General features: G+C 45.2%; 1 protein-coding gene and 1 long non-coding RNA gene across 4 annotated transcripts in view; both read right to left on the reverse strand.

Annotated features, from left to right (window-relative positions):
• Window positions 1–1272, reverse strand: part of VANGL1 (VANGL planar cell polarity protein 1) — a 73892-nt gene extending 72620 nt beyond the window's left edge. For all 3 annotated transcript variants that reach the window (XM_036235052.1, XM_036235050.1, XM_036235051.1), the window contains exon 1: window positions 1118–1272. The gene's annotated coding sequence lies outside the window, so the exon portion shown is untranslated. The remainder of the gene's footprint in view (window positions 1–1117) is intronic.
• A 776-nt stretch (window positions 1273–2048) lies between these two features.
• Window positions 2049–6329, reverse strand: LOC107499833. The gene is made up of 3 exons (XR_001594381.2): window positions 5549–6329; window positions 4122–4523; window positions 2049–4026 (listed from the first exon to the last, which is right to left on the reverse strand). It is a non-coding gene; the product is annotated as an uncharacterized LOC107499833 (long non-coding RNA).
• Between the last annotated feature and the right edge of the window lie 13704 nt (window positions 6330–20033).

Here is a 20033-nt window from a genome sequence, read left to right on the forward strand (position 1 = left end):
TAATCAGTTGAAGACCTGAATAGAACGAAAAAGGCTGACCCTCCCCTAAATAACAGGAGGTTGGGGATGAGGTGCAGAGATTAAGGATTCACAGGTGCCGTGTTAAATGTGTGTTTCTGTTCCTAGAGATATAAAGCAACCAGTTAGAAACTACCAGCCTGAAACTTGGGAGATTTTGCCAAAGATACAGATTTAGGAGCGGTCAGTGTGCAAGTGTACATAATTATTTCTGACAACAGGACACTCAGAAGGCACCGTCCTTCTGAGAGTGGCTCTCGGTGTGGCCTGGAGTCCTGCCTCACGAACGTCTGAGAAGCAAGTTAGGAAAAGCATCCTGGGTTCTCCCCGCTGACTCACCGCCAGACAAATGAGATTAAGACCTAGAGCCCAGGACTCCTCATCCGACACAAGCACCACCCCCCCCCCCAGGGGTTTTCATGCATGCAGAAGTCCGAGAATGCTTCTGAGAGAATGTGTGTCCAACAGGGTGACATGCGGCTCCCGAGTCACTAGACGGCACCAAACACACACCGAATCTCCAGCTGGGCTGCTTCCCTGGCCAGACCGGGAAAGGACTTGTTCAGCGGATTCCGTAGGCGGGTGTCCGCCCTCCTGCCCTTCCTCACAGTGGAGGAAGGGCAAGGACAGCAGGCTGACCGAACCATCCACACCAGCACTGCCGGTCACCCCCGGAAAGGCAGGCCTGGAGGAGACCGCAGGTGTGGGTAGGGGGCGGGCAGCGAGATTTCTCTGCTGATGGACAGTCTGGAACCCTGCCTGTCCCATCAGGCAGTTCTGGGAAGTGATGGTGAGCCTCTCCTAGGGCCCAGTCAGAGGCAGCGCTGCGGAGTGAGGGGTCTGCTCCCCTCCCGCCTGCCCTCCCAGTCGGGGTGTCCGTGCGCCCCCAGCGGAGGCAAAGCTTTACGTTTCGGGGTCAGACGCAGGTCCCGGGTGCTCCCCAAGGACCCGGCGCATCGTGCTCTCAAGGCCCGTATGAGTACCCCGAATCCCAGGCGGGCCGGGCAGTGGTCCTAGGTCCCCAGGCCGAGCACAGAGACCTGCTCCTACCATAAGGGGACTTGGCTGTGATCCCGGGGTCAAAGAAATGACCACTTACGAATGAAGGGAGACAGCGCTGGGTGGCTCCAAGGCTGGGCAGAGCTGGTGACGGGTCCTCTGATCCTTCTCACACCTGGTGGTGGTGGTGGGGAGCTGTGTCCCCTGCAGGCCCTGCACCGGCCTCGCGTTTCCACACTGGTCCACTTCCTGTCACGTTCTGTTCGCAGTCTGCTCTTGTCTGACACAAGCCGCAGGCCCCTCCCTTCCCTTCCCTTCCCTGCAGGGGACCACCCCAGACGGTGAGGAGTGGGAGGCAGGGCCAAGAGCCCTCGAGTCCCCTGCTGGGAAGCCCGGAAAAAGGTCCCCGATATTATCTCCAAATGTGGTCATTCAGTTAGTGCTTTTTTGTTAAAAGCGTTAATGTAAGATTTATAAGTTGCCCTTTTTATGATCTTATTTTGGCATTTTTCTATTTCTTAAAAACAGAGCAGAAGCTTCAAGAAATGAAAGTAGGTGGGGCCTTTCTCACACTAGGAAAGGCTCTGCTACAGAGGGTCACAGAGTATCTGAAACGAAGCAGGTGCTCGTACAGTGAATTCCAGCACGCAGCCCCTCCCCCCTCCCTTCTGAGGGACCCCCTCCGGTTGGGAGAAATCCACGAAGCAGATCCCCCACCCCCACCCCGCCTGGCTGTGAAGCAGCTTGCAGGTCCCAGGCCTGGGGCTGCGCAGTGCCCCCTGCTTCCTCCAGGTGGGTGGGCCAGCCCTCCTCGGACACACAGGGCCTGGGCTGCGGTCCACCCACAGCCCTGCTTCTGCGACCTCAGCAGCAGCTGTCAAAACCCACACATGTGGAGCATGCAGGGGATGCTTCAGAGACTCCTCTGGGCGCCAGCTCCCAGGCTATGTGCTGGCGCCTGGGGTGCCAGAGCCTCAGAGTGTCAGAAACACACACCCAGCCAGGCGAAAATTACACACTCCGGACCCTGACCTCCAGGGGCAAAAGCCTAGCAAGCAGGAGCCACCGCGGAGGGTGACAAATGTGCAAAGGGAAGACAACTAGGTCAGCAGCTTTTTAACTTGTTAATATAACAGGAGCTGGGATCCTGGAGGGCGGGAGGGACGACAATAACGATATCATCGGGACCTTTTATTTCTTGCCAGGAACTGCTCTAAATGTGTTACAGACCTTACCAGCCACCCATAGATAAGGAAATGGGGGGTTAAGAGAGGTTAGGGAACTTGCTAGCTCACCCAGAATTAAGGAAGGGAGGATCTTAGACCAGATCTGTCTCCAGAGCTTTTGACACCCAGATTTTACGTCCCCAATTCTGGAAGGTAGGGGAGGGGCAGGCAGGGAAAGCAGGATCTGGCCGCAGACCCCCCAAGTGGACCAAGGGGCTAACAGGTAGCATTATCAACTACCGAAACCTGAGCTCCCTCCCTGGTTGTAAAATCTAATCTCTCCTGACATCTCAGTTCAGACACTAGCTCTTCTTAGCTGCGAGTCATCTCTTCATTCCATTTTTATCTTCTGTGTGGTACCACGTGCTGGATGGCACCCTGGGCCTGCAGGACCATTAAAACGTGCAAGTGTTTTAAGAACCTTGGAGGGAGAGCTCTGCCTGGAGAAGGAGCTAGGGGAGGCTCCCTGCAGAGGGAAGACGGCCGGGCAGGACGCTTGGGCTTGGTGTGGGCATCCTTCTGATGGAGAAGGGAGAGGGGCGGCCTGCTAAAAAGCCAAACCTAACTCTCTCCACCAGACTTCACCTGCGGTTACCCATAAACTTAAGTCCCTTTCTTCTCGAGGTCTCCCAGATTTGCTAAGGTCCCTGGCTTTTCCCAAAAGTGACCTTGTTTACCACATGCAAGAATGAGAACCCATCCCATACTCGTGGCAGGGTTTTGTAGGCATCAGCTCCATAAGTACGGTCAGCTGTTGGTCCTCAAAAGCAACCGGTCATGCCTAACTCAGTGAGGATTCTCGTCAAATGTGACACTCCAGCTAAGGTCTTGATTGCGTAATCCATTTGTCCAATTACATCCAGGTAAGAACTATGGCAAATAACTGTATCGCCACAGAAAGTAAGGAAACTCGGAATTCAGAATATATGATTCGGGGTTCAGGGATATTCAGATAGCATTTTTAAAAAAATGTTTTACTTCAGTTTACAAAAGTAGAATTTACTAAATTGATTCAGATCATAAAATGCTTAGGAGGAAAGAGAAAGCACTTTTTTCTACCTGTGGAAGATAGACCATTAACATGATATCAACAGGACTCAAAACGAGCACAAAAATCTCTCCATCAGTTCATTCAGTCACATCCCCATAGGGAGGAGCCCAGGGAAAGGGGCGGGGTCTTCTCCTCTGGGTCTCCCTGGTAGCTGGTTAATGATTGCCCAGAGAGCCCTGATTCATTCTCACCGAAGAAAATATCCAGCCCGCCAAGGGCCTGAGTTCCCTCCTTGCACCGTTTCGCCCCTGTGACCAGGGTGGCCACTGAGCCCCCTGTCCGTGTGCCCGCTTCCTCACCCACCGCTTCCCCTGCCTGCCGCCCTCTACCTGGTCTATGCCCTGCCCACTTTATAGCCATCGTCTGGCACTACAGAACTAGTATTTAAGCTACAGGTTTTATATTTATTACTTGCCAGCTTTTTACAGTGTTTTGTTTGTTTGTTTGTTTGTCTGTTTTGTGTTTTGGCGAAGGTGGACTTTTGGTACTTTACCCTCAATCTCCACTACATTAAAGCCAGTGGGGCCAGGCACAGGGCTGAGGCTCCAGGGTGACGTGGTCTGCCCTGGATGAGAAAGAACAAACTCACCATCTTATTCCTCTAGCAGAGGCGCAGTCATGAATGACCTTCGTTATTGTTATTATTATGGCGACATGGGTTAATGAAGTCCAGGAAGTTTCAAGTGTACCGAATGGACTTTTAAACATTCTTCATCTAAACTCATGATCCCGCTGTGGTGCAAAGCATAACAAACGTTAAAGTACCATTTACCCAAGATGTTGCATCTCATCCCAAACATATCAATAAGATCAAATATTTTAAGTACCTGGCAGATGGTCCATTCATTTAGAACAGAGTTTCTCATCCATTTTGACTGTGAGGATCCCTCTAAAATGTCAAACAGTTCAGTGGAGCCTCGCAAGAGTATCTGAACGGGCCTTCCGATGATTGAGAAAACTCATGACCAAAAGCTCTTATGGATTCAGTAATTCTTTTAAATGACTGTGCAGTTCATTCATCGCAGTGTTGTAGCCTGTCCCACTATTGGCCTATGAAGAATCAGCCTCCTGGTTTAGGTTTCTGCCTCATCGACTCTGGACTTGGTGACTTGCTTGGCCAAGGGGACGTCGAGAAACCTGAGAAGAGCAGTGGCTGGCTCAGCACTTGCTTGCAGGGCTTCGCCTTCTTGGAACTCAGGTGCCATCATGCGAGGAAGTTTGTCTAGCTTCTTTGAGGATGAAAGACCATAAAGGGGAGACAGAAGCCCAGTCACCAGCTGATCTGACAGCTGAATGCAGCCACAGGTGTGAGCCCAGGCAGAGCCGGAAGAACCACCCAGCCGACCAACAGAATCACGGGGAATGGCTGACCGCTCGTTGCTGTTTAAAGCCATGAAATTTTGGAGTACTTTGGTATGCAGTAATACATAATCGATGGACATATTTTGAAGTATACTAGTATATAAATGAATGAGATAGATCATTCATTCATTTACTTGTTCATTTAATAAATATTTCCCAGGGCCTGATAAATAATACATATTGTCCAGATTACCCTCAGGGTTGTCTCTGCCTGAAGATCCATGAATCCTTCATAAAGCTGTACAGCCCCAGAAAGCCTGAAACTTACAGTAGAAAAGGAAGTCCCAAATTAGGATAATATAGAGAGTATTTTCAAATTTTGAAAAAACTAGAATTACCTTCCCACCCTCATCCCAGGTCTATAATGTAAGACGATCACTGGTCTAATAAAGAGTGAGTTGTGGGTTGTTTTTTTTTTTTTTAATCTGCCTTAGCTAATCACTTTCCTTTGCTTTACTCCACAATTATTTGCTGTACCACAAATTCCTGTCAAAAGGGTCGTCTCTAACAGGAGCTAATCGTGTGCTAATGCAGCCCTTTGCAATTCTTAAAGTGTTCTTCATTTTACAAAGCACTTGCATATCCATTATCTCATTGACCCTTGAAACAATCCAGGGAGATCATTTGCTCCAGGCCCCCTTAGAGCAAACTTGCCTGAAGGAGCTCGGTGCTGATCTGTCACCACTCCTGGACAAATGGTTTTGAGGGCAGAACTTTCCAGTCGTGGGACAATTTCATAAACATGGATTAAAGATGAGTCTCTCATAAATGGCATCATAATACCACTCAGAAGGTGACACTCCTTTAATGCTTTTCCCGTTAGAATTTCAGGTCAAGTTCTTATTCTCTGAAAGTTTTAATTAAGACGAAAAAGCTTTAATATCTTACTTACATCCTTCTTAATATCTGTGAAAAGTTTGGATTTTTCTCTTCTTGAGGCCCCGGTTCCCCTGGGGATATTTTAGCAAGAAGAATGTAATTTGAAGGTTTCCAGATGTTTCTCTTCAGATGTGCCTCAGCTTGCGCCCGTAAACCATCTGGTAGTAACAGCTGGATTGCATCCAAATGTAAATGTTCACTCAGGTAGAAGAGTATTAACAGAAGAAATTGAACTGATTAGTGGTTTGTCAACTGAATTTGTGATATTGTTGAATCAGCTGTTGAAATGAGCTCTCAGTAACCACGAGAGGCTTTTGAAATTCTACAATCAGTTTTCCTATTTGCTGCAGGTGGCCATTCCTCACCTGGATATCCTGGTTGGAAATTCTTTGTGTTTCCGTCTTAGAGTCTACTCTATTTAAGTGCTCAGAAGCATCCATGCTGTTGCTTCCATGAATATTAAAATCTCTTTGCATCCTCATCCCTTTTCCAACCTGTGAATGAAAGGCCGGCCCGGAAATGAGCTGGGAGCAGGGGTAGAAAAGTTAGTGGGTCTCTGGGGTGCTGAGAAATGTATATTTTGCTCATTCAGCTTCTGGCTCAGGAAAGCCAGTGGCAACATTCCCATCTCCTCCCCTAGTTCCGGGAATAAAAGATGATATCCCCCAGCCATGTGACTTTGGACCTCCAGCAGGGTAGAATCCTCTCATTAAGTCAGCTCCTCATTTTGGGAAGTTTTGATAATTATGTTAGGGGCTGAGCTGAACTTTCTCTAGCTATTTACTAAGTTTTAACTCTGCAAATTAACAACAACGATAATTAATACAAAATATTAAAATTAATTTAAAATAGTTTTCAGGAGAGTATTCCATCAACATTAAAAAAAAAAGTACTTCCAAGAACCTCAAAAGCAACCGATTGCCTAACATAAAGATGACAACAATAGCAAACATTTATTAAGCATTTACCGTGTGCTAGGTATTTTGCTAATGGATTTATACAGATTATCTCATTTAATTATCATGTCGAGCCTATGAATTTCTCTTACTAATTCCAATTGTATGTACAAGGAAACCGAGCTATAAGGCAGGGGTCCCCAAACCGTGGGCCACAGGCTGGTACTGGACTGTGGCCTGTTAGGAACCGGGCCGCACAGCAGGAGGTGAGCTGCAGGTGAGCCACGAAGCTTCATCTGCATCTGCAGCCGCTCCCCAGCGCCAGCATCACCGCCTCAGCTCCTCCTCAGATTATCAGGCATTAACTCTCATAGGAGCTTCGGGAAACCTCGCTCCGAGGCTCTGGCTTCTGGGTCTGTGCAGCCTGAGCACTGCCGCGTCTCTGGAGCAGCGGTCTCGACACACCCCTCCCCCATCCTGCGTCCCGGGCTTCCTGCTCTTGTGTCCTCCCCTCTCACATTGTGCCAGGCTGGTCCGTGTGACCCACAGAATATGGCAGAAGCGATGGATGTCACTTCTGAGATTAGGGTAAAAAGACATACCAGCTCACACCTCTCTGTCTCTCTGTCTCTCTGTCTCTCGCTCCCATCTGTGAGCAGCCCTATGAGGAGGCTCACAGTGAGAAGCTGACGTCCATGGCCAACAGCCATGGGAGGGCACTTTGCAGCCCACATGTCCCCATATCCAGTTGTATGAATTTGGCACTTAACCTCTCCAAGCCTCAGTTTCATCATTTAAAAATGGAATGACAGTGTCTACCTCACAGGGTTCTTGTGAGTATTAAATGAGGAAATGCTGATGAAATGTGCTTAATGAATGTTAGCCGTCACCGTCGTAAGAGTTCTCATTGACCAGGGACGAGTAAGACAGTTAAACAGGGAGTAAACACATCACACAAAGAGACAGGAATACTCTCTTGTCCTGATCTCGAGGGATTACAGGAGAGTAATAATCCATGGGCCTTTTCTACCATCTGCCTGCATGTGCCACTGGACCAGCACACGTATATTCATACCTGTAACTGATATGGGATGCATATTAGACACAAAATCTAATGAGTAGATGTCAGAGGGACAATAAAATGTAATAGAAAAAAGCCTGGCCTTTGCTGTCAGAAGAACCTGAGTTCAAATATGAGCTTCGTTGACCTTGGAAAAATATACAGTCCTCTAGAACATCAGCTTCATCATCCATGAAATGGGGAGAGTAATATAACTTATCCGACAGCACCATGTTGAGGATTAAATGCAAGAAAGTCTCATTGCTTGATATATAACACAAGCGCAATAAATGGCAGCCCATTCTGGTTACCAGCAAGGACCCCGACGTACTGTCATTTGAGATGAACACGTAAGAAAGATGAATGAGGGAGCTCTCTTTCCCCTCTGGTCACTTGAAGATACAACAAGAAGTCTGTGACCCAGAAGAGGAGCCTCACTCGACCATGCTGGCACCCTGAACTTGGACTTCCAGCCTCCAGAACTGTGAGAAACAAATTTCTGATTTTTTTTTTTTTCCGCCTACAGCACCTAGCCTTCCTAGGTGGTCTCCCATCCAAGTACTAACCAGGCCTGACCCTGCTTAGCTTCTGAGATCAGATGAGATTGAGCACGTTCAGGGTGAAATTTCTGACTTTTATAAGCTGCCCAGGCTGTGATATTTTGTTACAGCAGCCCAAATGGGCTGAGACAGGTCGGAGGGTTACAGAGCTTCTCCTCCTTGGGAAGGCCTTCTTCCTATGCTCCCCCACTAATTTTTATGTGAAATTCTACCACCCTTCCTAAAAAGAAAAGTAAATACGAAAACCAACGAACCAAAAGCTCAAGACTTTCTAGCTCACATTCCCCAAACCACAGAGTACCCAAAGCCTCTTTGAGAAACCTAAGGATGTGGGGGCTGTATCCATGTGGAATATTTATAGGACATTGTTTCACATGGACCCAAATTTTTAAGTGATAATGAAAACCAAGCAGCACAATAATAAAGTTAACAGGAGGCCCACTAGCTTTCCAAACAAATTGTTATTCAGCTTCCTGATCACACATGTTGAAATCTCCAATCCCTCATGACACCGAAATTGCTTTCAGCCTGCTGTGGGGCCAGGGATCACTCCCTCTGGAGGCTTAGACAAACAGCCAAGTTCCTTAGGTGAGGGTCATCACTGGATCTGCTTCCCTACCAGGTGGTTCCCAAACACCCGGATAGCATCTCTCCCACCTCCTGGCCGGCAGCCAGAGCGACTACTCTTGCAGCCAATTTTACTTTATCTCTTATTGAGCACTCCCAAGGAAAGCAAAACGTGATGATGGAATTTAAACTAAAATATTTAGAAATGGAAAATCAAGCTAGGAGGCACATAGTAAGTGCTTGACAAGAAGAATGACTGACTGACTGAATGAATGAATAGATTTACCCCATGAGCCAACCACTTTACTAATAAGGAAAGAAAAGAAAACGATATTGCAGGGTTTTTTGTTTTTTTTTTTTTTGAAGTTTGTTTTTCAGCAGACCTGCTCCAGAATAAGCTAATGGGTTTGTTAACACTGCAAATTTCTGGGTCCTACCCCAGACCCACTCAATCAGAATCTCTGGAGGAATTTGACTCAGACTTGGCATTGCTAGCAAACTCCTCATGGAGCTTCTCGGGTTAACGAAATTTGCACAGCAGTGTGCCCCAGGCTCTGTAGCCTCAAGGATTCTGAACCAGAGACCGTTGGTCAAGGAGTTCTGCCGTCATGATTAACGGCGAGTGGTTCCTTTTCTTGAATTGTGGTCTGGGGAAATACTAACAAATACTCACTTTGGTTTGTGGGATGAGCTAAAGCACGGAAAAGCTGAGAAGAGCCAAAGGACTCATAAAAGCAAGTTCACGAGACGTGCAACTTCACGTCTCCACAGTTGAAGAGAGCTCAGTGATGGCTATCACCCAGAGCAAAGCAGGCGATGGTGAGCACGCATTAACATGGAGCTGGTTACCGGTAATTGCACAGGGACCCAAGTTCCACTTCCTGCAGACGGCGAGCAGCGTGAAAAAAAGGGCAAGTGCAGGTGGCTCCGGAGCACTGATTTCAGAAAAAGACAGATTTTTCTGAACAATTTATTCTCTTGAAAATACCCAGCGCCAACTGCAGAGCTCACGTCTAGACTCAACAGAATAGTGTACCAGTTGGAAGGTCTGTAAGGAGCGGTTCATGTTTGCTGATGAAGCCTGTAATGTTATACAGCTAAACTGCAGTAATTAGAGCTTGCTTCCGATAATTTATCTGCTCCACAAAGGGCCCATCTGTAAGGAGTTGGCAGAATCATGGCTTCTAAGGAGTATCCCTGGCTTTTTCAGAAGTTGTGGGGACAAACCACAGGTTCTTACTTGCCGGATGGACAAGAGAGCCAGTTTCTTAACTTCTAGGGAGCAGAATACTGTGGCGTTTCATAAAGGCGTTAAGCCGCTACTTAAGCCTCTCTTGTCTGCTCATTTCACCGTCAGTTAATTCTCCATCATGCCTCCCACCCCCACACCTCACACCTCTTTCTCCTGTGCATTTCTCATGTTAGACGAAGTTGGGAAATATGTCAAGTTTGCCTGCAGAGCTCCTCACCTTGCCGCGAGGTCTCGCTTCCCTGCCTCTCCCCAGGCCCCAAAGCCTTTATGTTCTTGGTTCATCTTCTCCCTTCCCCAAACTTGGGCCAGTTCTGGGCATGGGGCTTGCCGGGGCCCGAGCCTGTCCTCAGTGGCTCACGGCTGCTACCTACTGCTCTCCATCAGATCCTATGAGGACAAGCAGCTGAAAGGCAGTGACCGAGGATGGCTTGAGACCACCCTCTTTATGAGTCACCCCAGTCTTGGCCATTCATCTGCACTCCAACTACTCGACTATGGCAAAGAGGTGAGCTTCAAGGTGGGCCCAAGTTAAACCAGGCTGTGCCATCCCAAATTCCTTTTGATTCCAGTGTTGGTCATCGGCGACAGTGCAGGCAGGGGTATTTGACCTTTGGACCCTCTTTTCTGTATTCTTCTCTTCATAGTCCCTTTTTCTCAGCTCTTACGACGTCTCTTTTGTACTATCGCCTATTAAATTTATGTTGAGCATTTGTTCCACTTTGCCCAGAATAGCCCCAACTTGTGCCTGGTATCCTGGTCCCTCATTTGGGTAGCACCCCCTTTCACCCTTAGAAATGACCCAGCGTAAACGATTCATTGTATGGTTACCCTACTTCCAAGAAAGGATATATTACCTTGGATATTTTACCTTGGTGTGAATTTGAAAGAATACTTCAGTCTTTCTCAATATTTATAAATGGAAGTCAGTCCCAGCTTTAAAAATGTAGACATCGCCAAGTAGGATAAATAAGTATTTTGAAGTGCAAAGAAATAGTGACCTAGAAGCAAGTGATAAAAAGAATAAGCTAATCACAACACTTATCATACTTTATTACAATAATCTGTTTATTTGTCTGATGTCCCTTTTTTGATGTAGCCATTGAAGGCAGGGACCCTGCTTTATTTCTCTCTCTATATCTTTCTATATCTAGACAATTAGCACTAATAGGCACCCATTAAATATTTGTCGAGTGAATGGATAAAGCAGTAATCAAGGGAATGGAGTGGGGGGTGGGGACGGAATGAGTCTATCAGAGTCTGACTAATGCATATATAACAGTCCAGTCACCTTGAACTAATCAAAGGCTTAAAGGAGAGTTGCCAAGAAGCAAGAGCTCTTGGAGGTATGAAAGGGAAGGTGTGCTCATCAACGAAACGCCTCCTTTCTATTCCTGCAGGTCCTTAAAGACAAGGTGATACCATCTCTTCACTTTGCATAGAGAATACATGAAATGATCATTTGAAACGGATAGTGTTTTAACTCTAATGCAGGAATAATTTGGTGTTTTCTCAAAGGCTATCACAAGAGACAAAGAAAGACCCCATAATTCCACTTCTACATTTTTATCCTAAGAAACCTAAAACACTCATTCGAAAAGACATACACATCCATATGTTCATTGGAGCATTATTTACAATAGCCAAGATAGGGAGGTAACCTAACTATCTGTCAATAGATGACTGGATAACGAACAGGTGGTACATATATACAACGAAATATTACTCAGCCATAAAAAAGAATGAAATCTTGCCATCTGCAGCAACATGGATAGACCTAGAGGGTTTTACGCTAAGTGAAATAAGTCAGAGAGAGAAAGACAAATGCCATATGATTTCACTTATATGTAGAATCTGAAAAACAAAATAAGCAAACAAAACAGAAACGAACTCATAGATACAGAGAACAAACTTATCGTTGCCAGATGGGGGGAGGGATGGGGGAATGGGTAGAAAAAGGTGAAGGGATTAAGAAGTACAAATTGGTAGTTACAAGGTAGTCACAGGATATAGATACAGCACAGGGAACATAGTCAGTAACATAGTAACTACATATGGTGTCAGATGGGTAGTAGATTTATCAGGTCATCACTTTGTAAATTATATAAATGCCTGATCACTATGTGGTACACCTGAAATTAATACAATATTGTATGTCAACTATAGCTGAAAAATAAAAAGTTATTTAAAAAATAAATATAAAAAAAAGAATAATTGAGTGTTTTCTTATGAGCGAAACATGGAATCCCAAACTATTAACTATCCCTGCATAGTGAAAATCTGCTCAGAATACCCCAAAGAGTACCTTCCTACTTTCTCCCGGGTGTGTTTCTTCTCCCCAGAACAGCCCTGGCGTTCGAATAGGATTTGCCATTTTCTCGTAGGTCCCGCCCCACTGGCCGCAGCGATTGTTCCTGAAGCTGAGCGAGGACAATCATCTCACCTCTTTCCGGGGCCACAACCGATTGTTCAGAGCTGGACGTGGACCAAGCCAAGATGGGCCAACAAGAGCCCTGCCTGGGGTTGCTTTGAGAGTCTCAGCTCTCTGAGGGCTAGAGACATGGCCTGTGGACTGACCACGCTGCCCACGGTGAAGAAGAAGCTGCCTGCAGCAGGAGGGGTGGCCACCAGCTCGAGGAGAAGCAGTGTCAGACATATTTCGATGGGCGTCTCTGGGCCCTTCGTGCAGTGTGTGAAACCTCTGTCTACCAGAAAGTCCCAATAGGTTTCCGTCATCTGCAACTAGAAGAAGCCTAATTCACTCAGCCCGATGCTCCAGACTCAGCGATTTCAGGTGAGGAGTGCTATTCTTGGTATAAAAAGATGATTTTGTTGCATTTCCATGTGTTATCATTGTCCTCACGCAATCAGTAGCATCCAGCTGCTAAAACACAGAGCTCTCCGTGGAATTCAACTCCTTGCGAAACCAAACACAAATGACTTATTTTCACAACTCAATTCTGTTTGTTTTGAAAAACGCAGCTCTATTTCTTGTGTCATTGCAATATTTTATGTTGATGGTTCAGAAATTCACTTTAAATCTTTCACATGTCTCTTGTCTGCATTAATCTATTTCCTAGACAATGTCACTCAAAACTGGATCTCTGTTTTTTGCATATCTTTTGTCTTCTTGGAGCTTCTGCAGCTGGCCGCCTTGGCTTCAGCTTCGTAAAGCAGGAAGATAGATGTCTTTTTTTCTTTAAGTTAAAAAAAATGCGGAAACTGCTTTCAGCTGCTCCCCTCCTCTCCTGGATTTCTTAGACCTGGCCACACATTTTTGTTTCATTTCAGCTAACAAGACAGGGGAAAACAAGAAGTGAAATAAATAATACCCACGGAAAGGGCACAAATTTTTAGTTTGCATGCAAGATGAATGTACACTATCAGTGACTGAGACCACCAAGAAGGCGAACTCGATCTTGGGCTGAACGCTGAAAGAATATTTTCTCTAACAAGAAAGATGGTCGATGGTTCTCTACTTCCTCATTTATCGGCCCAAGGTAGAGGATTATGATGAGTAATTCAGGACGCCACACCTGAAGAGTGATATTCACTAATGGAGGAAAGGTCAGTGTCTCGGGAACCGAAGATCTGAAGTCTGCGACATTTTGAGGAATGGGTGGGAATCTTGAAGACGAGTCAGATAAGAAAATAAACGATAGAAAAGTGAATGTTTCGACCCTGTCAGGTGGGAGAGAGTAAATACTGTTAAGGATCTTCGGGAGATCTGGGCAGAGTGTAAAGACTTCGACTTCTAGAACCCTTTCTACCCACTCTTTAGCTGTGCCAAACACAGCATAGTAAAGAACAGGTACAGAGAGGGGTTTGTGTTCTGGCTCTGCCGTGTGTTATTGATGTAGTTCTGGGCGAGTTTTCAACCTTGGAGAGTCTCTATTTCCTCATCTATTAAAAAAAGCAAAAATAATAATGAACAGCTGTGTTTTTGTGAAAATTAAATAGGATAAGGTAAGTATCACTCCAAAACCCCCAAGTTACTCAGCCGTCTGGGTCCTTCGCTCTTTCCTTTTCAAAAGTTAAAAACAGGCAGCTCAGGCAGATACAGATGTATACACATCAAAGACATAACTCCTTGATGAGGGAAGTCACAGAACAGTAAAGCTGGTTTAGAGGGTTTAGCGAGACAGAACTATTTAAAGTCACAGAAAGAGAGACTGCTTGAGTCAGATTTTGCTAAATTGGTGATGAATTGTTTAATGATCTACAGGGCAAGAAAACTGCAACTTTGAGGATTATCTTTTCCGTGGGTGGAAATATTTTTCATTTCTATGTGTAGGGGAGGATAAAATCTTTTCCTCTGTGGATAGTCCATCTTAGGTCAACCAGCCGAGGCCCTGTGAATTAGACTGGTCAAAGATGGATTAACAAGAGAAAAACACAAGTTTACTAGAGTGTGCATAGTGCTTACACATGGGAGTGGTGTGGTTAGAACTTGGGTTTATGTATTGTCTTAGGGTAAAACAAAGGAAAAGGGGTTCAGGGCTCCTGGACAGTTTACAGTGACTGAGGGGAGGAGGGAAAAGTATGGTAAACGAGGTCACTTAGTGAGGTTCTGTAGTACCTGGTCACACAGGGGGACACCTTTTACAAACTGAAGTTTTCTTTATGAATGTAAATTTCCTTTACTAAAAGAAAACTTACGCCCTGTTTTTAGAGCTTTTCCCCCATCTGATGGTTTTCAATGGCCTTTAGCTCAAAATGATCCATATGTCAAAGAGGCATATTTTGAGGTGGTAACTTCTGGTATCTCTTATCTAAGACAAAAGGTATTTCATTAATAAAAACTGCAATGAGATATCATGTCGCAGCTGCTAGAATGGCTGGCATCCAAAAGGTAAGAGTTAGCAAATGCTGGCGAGACGTGGAGAAAGGAGATCCCTTGTGCCCTGCAGGTGGCAATTTAAATTGGTACCGTCATTATGGAAAACAGTACCGATGTTTCTTTAAAAAAATAAAAATAGAGCTGCCGTGCGATCCAGCAATCCCATTTCTGAGAATATATCCAAAGGGAATGAAAACACAATGTTGGAAAGGGATCTGTTCTCCATGTTCATTGCAGCATTATTTACCACGGCCTAAGTGTCCGTCAACAGATGGATAGGTAAAAAAGGTGAGATTACACACACACACACACACACACACACATATGTGTGTGTATATATATATATATTAGAATATTACTCAGTTATAAAAATGAGGAAATATGCCATTTGTGACAACATGGATGGACCTTGAGGGCATTATGATAAGTGAAATAAGTCAGACAGAGAAAGACAAATACTATATAATCTCATTTACACATGGAATCTGAAAAAACAAAAAAAAAATCATAGAAAAAGAGATGTGTTGTGGTTATGGGGTAGGGGAGAAAGAACTGGATGAAGGTCATCATAACGTACAAACTTCCAGTTATGAGAGTTATACGCCGGGGAGGTCACATACAACATGATGAGAACAGCTCACACTGCTGTAGGCTACACAGGAAAGTTGTTAAGAGAGTAAATCCTAAGAGTTCTCATCACAAGGAAAAAAAATACATACATATATATATTTGAGATGATGGATGTTAACTCAACTTAATGTGGTAATCATTTTATGATATATGTAAGTCAAATTATTATGTTATACAATGTAAACGTGTACAGGGCTATGTTTCAATTATTTCTCAATAAAACTGGAGAACAAAGATAATCGCACTGTAGTCAGATAAGAACCATTTTCAGCAAGCTAACATCTGCCCTTACGGTGTTGTAAAATATCCTACTCAATAGTAAATTGTGAGTCAAACACCACATGCCTGCAGAGAACGAGGGAACTCTCGGCTGGGCCTGCCCCGTTAACGCTCGCGGGACGCGTGGTCATCTCGTTGCTTATTTCCAAGTCGATCTCTTTGTTTTCTTTAATACTTTAATAGATAAACAAACTGTCTCAAGCTTCATCCCACAGAAGTCTAGTTCCATCCTCAATTTTTAAAAGATCCCTGGGGTCTTAGAGTCTTCTGGTCACCTCAATTTCCTGCCTGTGACGGCCAGTTTGATACATGAACCTGGCCGGATGATCGTACTGTTATTCAGTCAAACAGGAATCTAGGTGCTGTGGCGAAGGTGTTTTGCACATGTGGTTGACATCTACAATCAGTTGACTCCACGTGAAGGAAATTACCTCAAGAATGTGACTGGGCCTGATCCAGGCGGTTGAAAGACCTTAGATGCAGAACTGAGGTTTTGCTGAGGGAGAAGAAGTTCTGCCTCACGTCTGTGGCCTCAGCCCCTGTCCAGTGCTGGCCTGCCCACAGATTTTGGACTTGGCAATCCCCACACTCATGCAGGCCAATTCCTTGAAATAAATCTAAACTAACTCTCTCTCTCTCTCCCTCCCTCCCTCTCTCTACCTATTTCTATCATCTCTATCTATCTCTATATATTGTGGACAAAATTGGGGTTCTACACAACGTAACCTCACAGGGCAATCTGGCGTAAATGCCTACCTGGACAGGTCATGGTGGGTAGTTAAGGTCATGGTGGGCAGTCACGCCCCAGACTGACGGCTCCATTCATGAAAGGTTTACCTTTGCTTTAAGCAGACCTTGCCCATTGTTTCTGTATGTTCAGGTTAAAACCCCTTTGATGCCTCTTTCCAGACCCCTCAGAAGCAAAACCACCCTCAAGGGGGCACATAATCTTGCTAACTCTCCTGTAATCCAAGTCCTGCCCAGTTCCCCCCGCCCCCACCCCCCCGGCCTCCATGTCACCTTCCCTCCTCCATCTCAAATGCATAAAAGAAACAGAAAATCTTCATTCTCTGGAGCATTTGAGATCTTGCTTCCCCTCAGTTGTTGTCAGCTAGGCTCAGATAAAATCTTATACAAGTTTTCTGTTGGTTTGGACGTTCTCATGTCGGCCACAGCTGAACATCTGTATCCTTCTGGTCCTGATTCTCGTGTTGGCCCCTCTGCTTCCTGCGGCCGCCGTCCTCACTCTGCACCAGTTCGTCCGAAGCAGGAGCGCTACCAGACGTCACTAATCCAAGGCCAGGTGTGTCACCGGTTTTAACAGAAGCTTCCCCGCCACCTGAGGCTGATACAGGAGACCAGTAAAACTGGGCCCTGGATGTCTTGTCCTTCACAGCCCCGTGAGGGCCACAGAAGGATTTCTCACTCGTCAGCATTTCTTTGATCCCGACCTGCTACTAGGTTGGAACCCATCCCCAAATCTGTCTTCCTTAGCTTTTCTCTTGGACGCGGGGCCTCTAACCTTCAATCTCTTCCAGCTGCCAAAAGAAAATTCAAAATTACCACCACTCTGTTATACAAAGAGTGTTAATTCCACGGAGGCAGGAATTTTGGTCTTCCCATTTTGGTGTCTCCCACAGTGTGAATTCTGCCTTCCCAAGTTCTTTTTAAAAAATCGTTATATTCTCTAGCCTCCTCGCTGTTAGAAGCCAGACTTGTGACTTTAGGTCATAGATCAAGTTTACCTGAGCAAGACTTGGTTTGGAATGAGTCCCATGAGGCCAGGCTGGGCCTGGGACAGCGGCGAGAGTGGCTTCCTGGTCCCAATTTTGTGGCTTAAGAGTCGTTCCTAGAAGTGAGGTCGAGAAGGCAGTGCTCAAGCCCCCCCGATTCTGCGGGTCATCCAGTAGCCCGTCATGAAGCCCTCGCTGTTCAAATCGATGAGATTGGATTAACTGTGACTAACAACATTCTGACTGACACAAATGGCTTGGGCCATGGAAGGTGTTTTATACAACTTTGCTGAATTAATTATATATCGTACACTTAAATTTATTGTTTAGTTATGAACGTAAGTCATTTCCATGACTGGAAGATTTTCTAAGAGTACAGGTGAGTATAAAGTGAAAAAAAACATCTCCACCCCCACCCCCCGACCCTCTAGTCTGACTGACTCCGGGAGGCTACAGCCATTGACAATTCTTCTTGGGTTCCTTCTGAAAATGTTATATATGTACACACACACACACACACACACACACACACACACACACACCTAATTTGTTGAAGCTCAAAAGAATACACTATACTTGATTTTTTTTTTTTGCTTGATTGTATATCTTAAACATCTTTCTAAATCAGCACATATAGAGCTACCTTGCTATTTTTAATGGTTATGTGGTAATTAACTATAGGAATGTTTCTTCATTTATTTAAACAGGCCCCATTGACGGGTGTGTATGTCGTTACTAAATTTCCTACTCTTCCAATGCTGCTATCAACATCTTATGTAAATCGATACAAATGATGTATCTAAACACACATTTGCACATTTGTATATTTGTGCAGGTTTATCTATAGAAAAAAAATTCTCCCCAAGTGGAATCGCTACATCAAAAGGTGTACAAATTTTAAATGATAGATATTGCCAAATTCTCTTCCAAAAATGTTACTGGAATATATTCTACACTCAGCAGTTTTCCCCTCAAGCATTTATGAGCTTTAAATTGTAGCAGCTGGATTTCTCTTTGTTTGGTTGTTTTTAGAGTTTTGCCTCTTAAACATTGCTTTCGGGATTTATTTGCTTACTCAAACAAAAGAGCAGAGGCAAGGACATGAAGATAAGTAGGGAGCCAGACCAGCTCAGACCCAAGGACTGGGGGAAGTACAGCCTCAGACACAAGGCTTAGTCGGGCAAGAAAGCTGTGTGGGCAACATGGAGACCGAGAAACGGGTCCCTCAGATTTTAAATGACAGATATTGGGGGCAGCCTGTAGTGCTACAGACGCGACAGACTTACCTAGGTAAAATATCTCAATGTGTATGACATAGAAGCTACATGAAAGCGGTCGACACTTCTACGTTATGTCCCAGGCCACGACCCAGTATTCCGTAATATGAACAAAACAAAACAGTGTAAATTCAACATCGACAACCAGTGTTTCTCCCTTTTCTCTGCTCCTTGCATTTCAGGACGACTAACTTTCCTCATAACCCTTTCAAGGAGTTCTGACTTCCTCGGTCATTGTCCACGTGGGCTCAGATTAATGCTCTTGCCCGTGTGTGTGGAATCTTAGAGGCTCTTCAACTTCTTTGGGTGACTGTGAGGGTGTCTCCTCTGGCTCTCAGTACCCAAAGAAGTGATTATGCTATTAGCAGTGAAAGAAACCAGAATATGTTCCCCTGAAACATGCTTTTTTGGCATAAGAAATCTTTTGAGCCGAAGAGTAATTGAGAAGAAGCAGATATAAGAAAAGTCCCCTCCCCTCCCCCGTATGCCTAACAGCAAGATATAAATTTTCAAACGCGTCCCTCTTCCCCTGTGTTCCGAGAAGGACAAAAATTAATCACTAGGACAATTCATCAGCCTGGAGAAGGCCCCAAAGGAATCTCCATAACAAACTTTGCTAAATAGCCTTTATCTACCATTAGTTTCCATATACTGAACCTTCTCAAGTTTGCCACCCTTGGAAGCTTTAATTTGTCCTGGAATTTCTTTTTTCTTGTAATGTCTCTACAAATTTATTGTTCTTTTTTTGAGGATACTATATAAGCTAGAATTCTCAGCCACGTCTTTGAGTTACTCATCTCTGAATACTCTCGTTTGTTACAGGCATGTTAATAAACGAGTTTGTTTTTCGCTTGTTCATCTGTCTTGTATACAGAGCTTAGCCAGGAACTTAAGATGAGTAGAGGGAAAATGTTCCTCCCCTCCAGCAGGTAAATTTCTGCGTGGTCTTTCCAGAATACAGAAATCACCCTCAAGAATACCCCAAAGTTCACATTTAACAGTTTGCAATTTCTCCATTTCCTGGGACAAAAAAAGCGCCAGGTCTAAGGCAGAGCAGGTGGGTGCCCTCTCATCATTTTGCCATGTCTCAAAGACTCACTAGGAAAAAGTACCAACACTTCGCAACGCAGTTCACTTATACCCTGACACTATCCAAGATGTTTACAACAATAGTAAAGCAGGAGGGAGGTAAGTGAGCCCATAAAAATTCCTTCTCAAAATTCCTTCCCCCGGTTTGCTTTCACACCCTCGGGGCCTACTTGCAGGGTGAGAGTGGAAAATAATTCAGGAGGGAGAGGCTGAGATCAAGAGCCTGCCAGCCCTCCCTCTGTGCACTTGCTGCCCCCGGGTTCCTCAAGGGTCGACTGTATCACTCGACCTGTAGTAACAGTGCTGGGGGGCCACGAA

Source organism: Rousettus aegyptiacus, unplaced genomic scaffold (assembly GCF_014176215.1).
Source record: "Rousettus aegyptiacus isolate mRouAeg1 unplaced genomic scaffold, mRouAeg1.p scaffold_m13_p_17, whole genome shotgun sequence".
Lineage (NCBI taxonomy): Eukaryota > Metazoa > Chordata > Mammalia > Chiroptera > Pteropodidae > Rousettus > Rousettus aegyptiacus.